Source organism: Ambystoma mexicanum, chromosome 5p (assembly GCF_040938575.1).
Source record: "Ambystoma mexicanum isolate Mex_15411 chromosome 5p, UKY_AmexF1_1, whole genome shotgun sequence".
Taxonomy (NCBI): domain Eukaryota; kingdom Metazoa; phylum Chordata; class Amphibia; order Caudata; family Ambystomatidae; genus Ambystoma; species Ambystoma mexicanum.
In genome coordinates this window covers 504,270,507-504,283,074 of record NC_090930.1, presented here as the reverse complement: position 1 = coordinate 504,283,074, position 12,568 = coordinate 504,270,507, and positions in this window count along the sequence as shown.

Sequence of the window (12,568 nt, the reverse complement as noted above, 5' to 3'; positions counted from 1 at the left end):
AAAATTACAACGAACTTGGGAGGAAAGGACAAGAAGGACGCCAAGGAGAGAGAGACTAACTAGACGAGAAAAAGAACCGGAAGAAGTCAGAGTGTTCAAACTGGAACAATCGTCGCGTAAAAGTGAGTACATCATCCTAAACAGGAAAACAGTGCTAAAAACACTGAATAAAATCAACTGACTAAAACACCTGAACACAGACGACTTCCTATTGATAGAACCATACCACTGTGACCAGAAAGCAAAAACATATCTCCACATTAAAAGCAAGGCTTTAAAGAGTTTGACACATGAACCTCAAAAAGAATTTAAAAAGATAGGCTTCACATTGACCGAAATCATGCAACAAGAAAAACAATTGAGTAGAAGGGGAAGAAATAAGGAGAACGAAGAGGGTATATTTCAACAGATGAAAAACCCTCAATCTCCGGGAAAGCAGAAAAGATACGAAGGAAGATTGGAAAAGAAAGAGGGAAACTTCAGAAACAGGAACTACAGCAATCAAGGAGGCAGACGGGAGCTAAGCGGTAAAAGAGCTCTACCCCGAGGGGCAAAGGCAGAAAGGACCGGCATGGAAGAATGAGAGACTCTATAACGACAGTCATGTTTCGGAAAGAAAGGAACAACATCAAAGACCAGCAAAAGAGGGCACAAAAGAAAATAGAAGGGATGAAGAGACCAAAGAAAGAGGAGAGGATGAGCCAGAAAGGGAAGACCTAAGAAAACCAAAAGGCCAGTGGAAATGGTTGAAAGCGGCACCCGCAGAAAATATCAAGCCTGGAGTTCTGCAAAAAAATAGAAGACAAGCTGGATATCATCTCAGTGGAAGATCCACAAACACACAATCATATGTGGAGATTTGAATTCCAATTGCAACCAAAATACGGAAAATAGTGAGAGGAGGAACGTGCAGACGCAAGCAGAAGAAAGAGGAGCCAGATGGAATGCCTTGATGAAATCAAGGAACCTACACAATGTCGCAACATCGAGAACATGGGGGGAGACGATACCAACCTGGGAGAGAGGTAAATAAAAAGCTACCCTGGACTACGTTTTTACGTCGAAAATTATGCTACACTGCATAGAAAATTACGCAGTAGTTAGAACCAGAGAGAGTGACCACAATTTGGTAACCATCGCATGGTCATCAACAAGCCATCTCACCCAAACGTATCAACACTCGATAGAGACGAACAACCAGCTAACTCGCCTGCGCCTAACAGCTTCAGACATCGCAAACATTACGGAGAAATATCAAAGAGAAGTCCTTACCAAGGACCAGAAAACAGCACGACCAGACTATCTACCCTTCCTCTTGCAGCACAGACAGAAAAGGAAAGGGGAAACCCCCGCTAAAACAAACAACACACACGCATACGATAAAGAGCTAGTTGAAAGAAGAAGAGAATTAAGGAAAACAAAAAAACAAGCTAAGAGGCTTAACACCACGACAGGGTGGAGAAACCTGCAATTGGCAACAACGGCATACAAAACCTCGATTTTAGGACACCGTCACGTGCAGTATGGGAATAGTTTCTTACCTGTAACTCCATTTCTCCAGCATTGGTATCTTTCATGGATTCACATGCTTAGAATATTCCCCGTCGACAGACTGGGAACCCTCGGTAAGCTTATAAAGCCTTTTCCCGTAGGAAAACGTTTGACACTTTTGTGTCCTATCTACGTCGTTTTGGGTCGCGCACGCACGCCCCACTAGGACGTAGTGGTATAAATGCCCCGCCCTGCGGCTCCCTTCAGATTTCGACCCCTCCAAAGTGGAACGGGGTGAAACAAAAACTACAAGATGATTGCATTTTGGGGAGGCCGGAGGGCGCATGTGTGACTGTTTAGACCTCTGAACCGACTGGTCCTCCCGTCCCTCCACACTCTCCTCACCTGAACTTCCTGAGTTGTCTGTATTTAGTAGATTCCGCCGACTTAGGTAGTCTCTTCCTTTTTTTGGTAGCACTTGCCTGTCTCGGAGTGAAGCCACAGTGACAGCTGGCTGGACAGCCGTCCCGGGACTCCTCTTCCGGGAGCAGGCCGGAAAATAAGGGAAAAACCCCCACAGGGGAAAAAACCCGTTAGCCGGGAGAACGTAGGCAGTTGAATGTCCAAAGCAGAACTTGCTGGGCTGAAGAAGTGCTGAACTCCGCTGGAAAGATGATGGGAAAACACACTCCGGTAGCAGGGAAGTTAACTGCCGTCGAATAGAAGAAAACCCTACGAGGTAGGGTACCAGCAGCCTTGGAGGAAACGGGACGGCTGACCCACCAGGCCCCGAGAACACAGCCCAGAGAGAAAGAAGAAGAGAAAAGAGAAAACTGGAGAACCGCTAACAGAGTCGAAGAGATGAAACAGGACCCGCCGCCAAGGCAGCAACTGAGAGGAGAGAGGAGATCCCCGGGAGAGCCGAGAAGACGGCTGGAGAAAAAACAGGAAGAGAGAAAAACCACTGCCAGAAGGGAAGGCAAAGAGGGAGAAGACAGGTAGGTAAAGCGATTCGCTAGGAGAGCGAATAAACCAGCCGGCACCAAGATCCGCAGTCGAGCAAAAGCGAGCAGCGGATAAGACAGGAGCCAACACAGCAACAGAGCGAAGGAACCAGGGGAGCTGGAGCGAGAACCAGCGAGGTTGAAACGCAGCGATTGCCGGGAGGAAGGAGAATTTAACTCCCGGCACTCCTGCGGCCGGCCAATGAGCCTTTACCAAAAACAAAGAAGGGACTGCAAACCCTACCTGCCGGTTCGCAGTCTCCAACGTGGAAGGAGCCGCCAACCGCGGTGGCGATTGCGGATGACAGCATGTGAATCCATGAAAGATACCAATGCTGGAGAAATGGAGTTACAGGTAAGAAACTATTCCCTTCTCCAGCATTGGATTCACATGCTTAGAATAGAATGCACAGCAGTGAACTTGAAACAATGGAGGCGGTGTAAATGCAATCCAGCACCCACCCCATCCTGCAAAAAGGCGAATCATGATCACATAAGATTCGAAATTAACAACATGCCACAGTACTGCACTGAGTAATATTTATATAAGCCAAAAAGCATACATAAAACACACGCGTTTACCTCCATGCGTATATTCGTACATATATCTATATCTATATCTATATATATATATATATATATATACAAATACATATCCCGAGAAGGGCTTACCTTATTGAAAAAGATGTCGCAAGACTGCTCGTCCCATTTGTATCTCGTCCGCATGCTTTCGTTCGAGGCAGTAGTGGCGGGTGAATGTATGGGGCACTGACCATGCTGCCGCCCTGCAAATGTCTGTCAGTGGAACCCCCGCCCACAACGCCGTCGACGACGAAGTCGTCCTGGTCGAGTGAGCTCTCGGACGTCCTTGTAGCGGTTTTCCCGCTTTTGAGTGACAGAAGGCAATCGTCGACGAGACCCATCGGGCCAGTCCTTGTTTTGAAATTGCCTTCCCCTTTGCCCAAGGCCCATATGCAACGAAGAGTTGCTGCGTAGATCGAAGTTGTTGAGTTTGATGAAGGTAACATTTTAGAGCTCTCTTGACATCCAGGGTATGCAAGACCTTTTCCGCAGCTGATGAGGGAGTCGCGAAGAAGGTGGGCAGGACAATGAATGAATGTAATGGATGAGTCGTAGGAACTTTCGGGATAAAACGAGGACTCGTTGACAAGATCACTTTGTCTTTGAAAAATCTGAGATATGGAGGGTCTATGACCAATGCCTGCAACTCTGAGATCCGTCTAGCCGATGTTATGGCTATTAGAAAAGCCACTTTCCATAATAAAAACTTCATCGACGACGTGGCCATTGGCTCAAAGGGTGGTTTCATTAACCCTGCAAGTACCATGTTAAGGCTCCACGTCGGTGGAAAACGCTTAACTGGGGGAAACGCCCGGAATAAACCTCTCATGAAGTGTTTCACTAACCTGTCACTAAACAAGGGCGTTGATTTCCTCCCTCTTGTGAACCTAGAGATGGCCGCCAGGTGAACCTTTAGTGATGAAAAAGACAAACCACTCTTCGCCAAATGTAGTAGATACGGGAGAAGCTGTTCCGGAGTAACCCTCAGAGGTTCCACTCCTGCCTATCCTTGGCACCACGTACAGAATCTCCTCCACTTACACCTGTAGGACTTGTTGGTGGACGGGGCCCGCGCAGCCTGTAATATCCTCCGACAGTCCGAGGGAATGTTCAAGGCACCAAATTCTGAAAAGTCAGGAGCCAAGCTGTGAGGTTGAGGCTGCTCGGGTTGTGATGCCACACCGTTCCTTCATCCCGGGACAAGAGGTTGGGCACCTTGGGGAACGTTATCGGGTGATCCGCTGACAGATGAAGCAGGTCGGAAAACCATGGTTGCCTCGGCCAACATGGCGCTATCAGATGACTCGGCACCTGTACCTGCGTATCCACTGCAGAGTTCTCCTTATCAGAGGGAACGGAGGGAAGGTTGCCCGTCCACGGGAAGGAAAATGCTTCTCCCACCGAATCTTCCTGTGGCCACCTGCTGGCATACATCTCGCACTTCTTGTTCGCCTTTGTGGCGAAGAGATCCAGCGGAGGTCACCCCCATTTCTCGAAGACCTTTGACAATTGATCGGTGTCTATTTCCCACTCGTGAATCTGGTCCATATTTCTGCTGAATGAGTCCCCCTGCTCATTCCTCACTCCTGGCAGGTGATGAGCTACGATGGATTTATCGTGTTTTAGAGCCCAGTGCCACACCTTCTGAGCCTCGATGGAGAGGGTTCTGGATCGCGTGCCACCTTGCTTCCTTAAGTAAAACATTGCCGTGGTGTTGTCCGTCAAAACTCTCACTGTGGATCCCCTGATGCGAGGCAGGATGCTCTCAGGGCCCAGCGAACCGTTCTCAATTCCAGAACGTTGATGTGCAGGAGAGATTCCTTCTGAGACCAACGGCCTTGTGTCTGCAGAGTGCCCATGTGCACTCCCCAGCCAGTTAGGGACGCGTCCGTCACCCCGGTGAACCGGAACTCCGGCTCCTGTAGGGGTACTCCTTTGGAAATATCCTGAACTCTCTTCCACAACCGAAGAGTTGATAGGAGCTTGTCGTCGTCGACGGTCAGCCTGTCTGACCAGAGGCCCTGAGCCTGCGTCCAACGATCCGCCAAAAACTGTTGCACTGGCCTCATGAAAAGGCGGCAGTTGGGCACCAGAGGAATGCAGAACGCCATAGCTCCCAGGATTGATGTATATTTTCTCACCGACAGCCTGGAATTGATTTTCAACTGACTTACCAATCGACTGAACCTGGTGATCCTGTCGAGGGATGGTCTAACTAACCCCAACTGGGCCTCGAACTGTGCACCCAGAAACACCAAGCTTTTGGACGGCGTTAACGAGGATTTTTCAAAGTTTATCGCAAACCCCAATTGTTGCAAGAGGCTCATGGTGTCCTGTAGACTCCTGTGCGTCGACGCCGGGAAGGACCCCCTCACCAACCAGTCCTCGAGATACGGGTATACATGGTGGCCTTGCCTTCTCAGCCAGGCTGCCACCGGAGCCAGGCATTTCGTGAACGTTCTGGGGGAAGATTTCAGTCCAAAGGGAAGAACTGTGAACTGGTAGTGAGTCCCCCTTACCACAAACCTTAGGTACTTCTTGTGTCGCCGACACATCGGTATGTGGAAGTACGCGTCCTGCAGGTCCAGAGACGCCAGAAAACCCCTTCTTGAACTGACCTGATCACCTCTTGGAGCGTGAGCATCTTGAACTTTATGTTTTTCAATGACTTGTTTATTTTGCGCAGGTCTAGGATGGGACGCCACTTTCCATTTGGCTTTTTCACCACAAAGTATCGGGAATAAACCCCTTGGCCCCTTTGTGACGACGGGACCAGTTCTATAGCCCCTTTTTGTAGCATAAGTGCTACTTCCTGCAGCAACACGCTCAGATGGGATTGAGCTACACACACCGGTGAAATATGCAGAGGGTTGCTCTTGAATTGCAGGGAATGTCCGTATTTTACAGTGTCCATCTGTTGTTATTAGCTCCCATTCGTTGATGTAACATGATACTCTGCCCCCCAGAACGTTCTGATGCCCGTCATTGCTGGTCCTTGCTCTGTTTATCCCTCGTCGACGACGAGTAACCTGCTCTCTTCTTGGGGGCCTGGTAGTCCCGGCGACGTTTAGCCGCTTGCGAAGCTTGCCTGTATCCCTGAGAGGAATATGCTGGCCTACCGAAGGGTCGGTCCCTCGATGAAAATCTGGAATTCCCCGATGCTCCTCTGAATGGACGAAAAGACCGGAAACTCCGACCACTCTGGAGGGCCCCCAAGGAACACGCGTGTCCGAGTCCTCCTTCATGCCCTTCATGGCTTCGTCGACATTCTCGCCGAAGAGGTGGTCTTCTTCAAAAGGCATATCCAGTACCTTGTACTGCACCTCCGGTCGGAAGTTGGTGCATTTTAGCCATGCCTGTCGTCGGAGAACTACGCCGTTGTTCACCTGCTTAAACCCCGACTCTGCAAGGTCTACTGCGATGTTAATGGCATTATTTGAAGCCTCCTCACCTTCCCTGACCAGCAACATAGCTGCTTTTCGATGTTCATCCGGAAGGTGTTCGAGTATAGGCGCCAACCAATGCCACATCTCCCTGTCGTATCTAGCAACTATGGCGAGAGAATTGGCCGCCTTCACTGTGGTAGCACCTACCGACAGGACTTTTTTGCCGAACACATCCTGGCGTCTAGCATCACTTTCCGGGGGGATCGTAGACTTGTGTTGAGCCCTTGCCTTTCTCGCTGCTGCCGCCGATACCACAGAGTCAGGTGTTGATTGAGGAAAGGCACTTGGGAGTAGAGTCCGGGGCTTTGAATTTTTTCCCTAGGCGACCCTTCATCGCTGGCTCTGAGAAAGGGTGACGCATGGTTTGAAGGCATTCCTTCCACACATGATCCAGGATGAGCACTGAAAACACCAACCTTCTCCTTTTACCCATGTGGTCGAAAAGAAAACAGTCCTTTTCTTCTTCTTGGGCTAGCCCGAATTCCGTGCAAGCCCTGGCCATCATGTTGTGAAATTACCCGATATCGTCTGGGGGAGACGGCTGAGCCGGGCTCCTCTGGGTTTCCAATTCTGCATCGGACTCCCAGGTTGGATCCCTGGAGTGGGAAAGGGAGACTACCGATGACGCTCTGCTGCCTGATTCCGAATCCAACAGTTCCCCTTCCTCGCGGCGTGGGGCCGAGAGATTTGCTTCCGGAGGCCCTGCCGTGGGGGTTGAAGGTGGAGGGTGGCGAGGCGGGCCTGGGTCGTCGACGACCGACCTGGCCGGAGTTGTTCGAGGCAGTCTGTCATCCAGTGTCCTCAGCAGCGTTTGCAGCGTGGACAAGACCTCCAATGATAAAAACGATTGCGGATTGAGCAGGGGGGCAGAACCCGGAATGCTCCCGAAGAATGGTTTGGTAACTTGTAACCCCAGGTCTGCAAGGGCAGGCATCCTTTCACCCTCGTCTCCCGAGGACACCGACAGGGCCTCCTGCTGTAGAAGTGTGTCCGGCAAAATTGGGTCGTAGACCTCTGGACGCCAGGCCTCTTGCGGGATATCCGTCGACGAAGCAATAGTCGGCCCCGTCGTCGACATCGTCTGCAATCCAGGAACGGTTGATGTCAACTGCGTCAGCGGCAGAGAAGTAGTTGACGACTGCCCAACCGTCGATGATGGTGGTGGTCACGCAGGCTTATGCGTTGCTCCCGCTTTTTCTGAACTCGACCTGCGTTTCTCTGTCTCTCGACTCAAGGTCGATCTATGACGATCGCCCGAGGAGGATTTAGATTTTTCTTTGTCTTTCCTCGCTGAAGATGAGGACGAAGAGGCCTTCTTCGAAGAAGAGTCCCTGGAATGGCCTACCGATGATTCCTTGTCCACCGGTCGCAATTTCTTTACCGGGGGTTCCGATGACGATGAGCGGCGGGGAGCCCCTGAAGATTTTGACACAGAGGTCGCGCTGCATGTGGAGCCCACTTCCGAAGGCGGGTATGCCCCCGCTCCGTCGTTCAACCATGCGACAAGTCTGCGACTCCGATCTTTAAGAGTCTTCTGGGAGAAGCCCTTACATATGTCGCACTTGTGAGCCGAGTGATGAGGGTGCAGACAGTAAATGCAGTCCATATGTCCGTCCCCCTCGTAGACCTTCTTTAGTCCGCACGTAGCGCACGAGCGGAACAGTGCTTTTCCCGACATTAGGAGAAAAACCGCAACAGCACAACCTAACCAAGTAGAAAATACACAAGGTGTTCCCACTTTGGAGACGGTTGAAATCTGAAGGGAGACGCAGGGGCGGGGCATTTATACCACTACGTCCTAGTGGGGCGTGCGTGCGCGGCCCAAAACGACATAGATAGGAAACAAAAGTGTCGAACGTTTTCCTATGGGAAAAGGCTTTATAAGCTTACCGAGGGTTCCCAGTCTGTCGACGGGGAATATTGTAAGCATGTGAATCCATGAGAGATCCAATGCTGGAGAACAAAAGGATGCAGAGGTGATGTTTAGGGCCCTAAGCTCCAAGAAATGTAGTGATTTTTGGACACTCATCAAAAAGCCCAATAAAGAAGCAGTCAACCGACTGACCAACGCGGTGAGTGAAGAAAAATGGGCCACTTTTTTAGAAGATCTGTTCAAAGTTCCGTCATCATCTACGACGCGAATACAAAGAACGAAAGGTCCACGTTGGCTTGATGTGTCTGATAAACAAGAGATAAGTACAGCAATAACAAGACTCAAGAAATCAATAAATCAAGGGCACCAGGCCCGGATGGCCTGAGTAATATAGATATCAAACAAAATGCTGACGCGTGGACAGATTTCATCAGTACGCTCTTTGAGCACTGCAGAGATGCACAAGCGATCCCGACATCATGGACAGAAGCAGTAATTGTACCGATTTTCAAGCAAGGCGACAGAGAAGAACTGGGCAATTATCGCCCATTAGCACTCTTGGACATAATTGGGAAAATCTTCGCTACTATACTGTTAAGGCATTTTCAAACTTGGGCCAAGACATCACCGGTAAACGACCCCTTTCAAATGGGTTTCCTCAAGAACGGAAGCACCATAGTAAACATTTTTATGCTGAACATTATAAAAGCAAAGGTAAAGCAAGGAGCGGCACCAGTACATATGGCTTTCATAGACCTTTCGACAGAGAGGACAGGGAAAGACTATGGAGCAAACTGGAAAGTTGGAAATGCCCAGGAGAGCTACTGGACCCAGTGAGGGCCCTTCACGAGAACACCAGAATAAGAGTTTGCCTCAACACCCAAGGTACGCTGACGCGTGGAATTACAGCCAACCGCGGAGTAAAGCAAGGCTGCCCATTAGCCCCAGCACTTTTTATCGCATACCTGGGTGACTTTAAAGAAACAGAACTGTCAGCAAGGTACTTCCCGCCTAAACTAGGAAACGCAACTATTTCACGGCTACAGTATGCAGACAACCTTATTCTACTGGACCAGACGGAGATAGGCCTACAGCGCCAATTAAACAACTTGGCGACATACATGGAACAAAACAACCTACAAATAAATAAGAAAAAAATAAAAATTCTGACATTAAGAAGGAGAGATACAAAAAAAAACAGAAGTCACAAATGGTATCTGGATAAGGAAAAAAATCAAGGTGGTTACTGACTACAAGTAGTTAGGAGTCCTGATAGATGCCTCAAACCAAGAGGACTCCATGCAAACAACTCTTTGGAAAAAAGCAAAAAACCTGGCAGCACAGATGAGAACCCTGGATAGAAAATACGGGAAATTTTCTATCACTCCGGTCATCCAATTCTACAAAGGGAAAGTAGTCCCGACCATCACCTATGGGATGGGTGCCATGTTGAATATACCGAACACTATATGGCAGAAATTGGAAGGGTACCTGTGGAAAACTCTGCTAGGTCTACCTAATTCAGATTCAATGGACCTTATTAGACGAGAGTTAGGCCTGCTCTCTCTAGAACAATCAGTAACATTGAGTGCCATGCAAATCCTAAGAAATACTTTACTACCAGAGGCCCCACCAACATATAAGATTATCAGAACTGAAATATCAAGTCGTAAACTGACCGCCTTAAACAGCTGGATGGACAAGCTAAAATAGAAACTGGAGGAGGTAGCATGCACAGAAGCAGACTTGCAAGCAAACCCAGAAAGAGTAAAAGACAAATTGAAGACCCAAGACTGGATAAACACCCTGGAAAAAGCACATGGAAATAAATTGGCAAAACATCTCCCACCAACCTTCAATAGCCTGAATAAAGCGCTACCATAATGTACAAAGGTTCCGGATAAAAGATTAAGAGCATTCTACATGAGAGCACGTTTAAATCTCCTCCCGACACGAGAAATTCAGGCAATCCGACTAAAAACTGCACCTAAAGATTGCAGACTATGTGGAGAAACCGACAAACCGGAAACAATAAGACGTCTGTTAATGGAGTGCCCGGAGCTAAGAAAAATACGGACGGACTTCCTCAACAACCTGTGTACCAGCTGGGTAGGCATACATGGAGAGGAACAAGCCACCTGGTGGAATAGACTAATGTGAGGTGGAAAGACTCCCTGGACCTTGGCCGCAGCAAAAATTCTGGAAGCAGCCTTCCAAAAAGTAAATGAACGAACTGAACAGAGACCCACCGGTGCAGTAAAAGACCCTGATGGAGGCAATTAACTTAATCTAATAACATTTCATCTTCTTCTTCTTCCTCTTCTCTCCTGACTTCTGGGCGCGACCTTGCCACCAGGGCTTCGCTCTGCTCGACTTTTGGACTTATCTTCATTCGTTCTTCCTTCTTCTTTTATGTCTGTAATTTCTTAGCTCCTAAGGAATACTGCAAGATTCTTGTAAAAATTGCTAAAGCAATTATATACGAGTAAATAAAAAAATAAAATAAAAAAAATAATAAAGTCAATTCAAAACAAATGACAACACATTGTAATCAGAACTTAATGCAAAGGACACTTTTTACGATATGGGTAGCAGCTCGATAGACATTAATAACACAAGTAAGGAGTTAACTTATAACAGCTCATACCATAATGGGAGAGCAATAGAAGATATGAATGGGTCACTTATAGGGACTCCAGAAAAACACAGCGATTAGATAATGTGCCCAGGATCACACACTTTCGTAAGAGAGTGAAAGGGGGATGTGGGCTAGTTAAGAAGTTGCCACGTATCCTGTTAGGTTTACTTGAAATACAGATGGATTACCACAATTTACATGGGGGACCAGTTGCCCACGCATTAGGCATGTGTAAAAGGTGCAGGGCAAGGGATTGGCACAACGTGGTATGCTGTATTAACATGTTACCTGTATTTTCAGGAAGGTGTGCACAAGAAGCTTGACAAGTGGAGAATTCGGGCAAATAGGATTGGTACTGCGTATGAACACAACGTGGTGTGCTGTACTAACATATGTTAGGGAGAATTCTCATTTCATGGCTAATTTCCCTTACCTATAGAGTCCCCCAGCAGCTTTGCTGGATTTGAAGGGCTTGTTTCTTTTTACCTGCTAAGAGTGAGACTCTTTTTCTCACTCTTAGGCATTTTTGCTATGTGTGTTGTAGGCTATTTTTGTGTTTAATGCCTATGGGATCTTTTTTCTCACCCATAGGAACCATCTTTATGCACATGTGTCACACAGCACCCTCCGTGCCGTGACACAGGGGTGTCATAGCGACCCCCAAACATAGACTTCATACCCTGGGACTAACAACGGGCTCCCAGGGCATGTAAAGTCCCCATTGACTTTACTAGTCGATTTTTATTAACTTAACCAGTACACCCCATCTTAATATGGAAGTACTGGAAGGGGTTAATAGTTTTTCCCCTATGTTCATTTTCGAGAGGGTACCTTAAAGTGCCCCTCTACAAAGTTTCTGGCTGGTGGCAGTGGTTACTACCTTTTATATTCAAACGTGAATATTTCTCTATGGGATTTTCCCATTGTTCGAGGCTACCACTTTTACTGACAGCTTCTAACATACCGCCGGTCTATTTTTTTATTAACTTTACTCCGGTAGGTTTTATTTGCCAGAACTTTGATAAAACTTCTTTCTCGAGTCTTACTCCATTTTCCTAACCCAGGTCGGGGATCCTTTGTTCGTCCTTTTGGCGGGCTTCTGCAAAGAATGCCTCCTTACGGCGCCACTGAGTCTGGGGTGGGTCTGTTTGGGAGGGGGAGTAGAACCCCTGGACAGAGTTGCCACCGCAACTCAGAGCGCACTCTAACCTGATAGGCTGGAGGGTCTCCTGCCAAGATGACCACTCCACTGTGTGAGTGACAGCTAGGCTGTATGAACGGGTCTCTTTCTGCATAAAAGCTGGGTCCTGAGGACTGGAAGAGCAAGACGTCGCCACTGGAACTACGGAACCGAAGGGAAGAGAAGCCAGAGACATCTTCAGCATCTACACCACCGGTGAAGCCCTGCCCGATCGTCTCACCACTTTTTCTTCGACACGATGAGAGGAGATCTTCAGCGGAGGAGCCTCCTTCCCTTGAGCTGGTGGGGTCAACCAGTTCACCTATCGCATCCTCGGACCTGCCTTGGTCGACT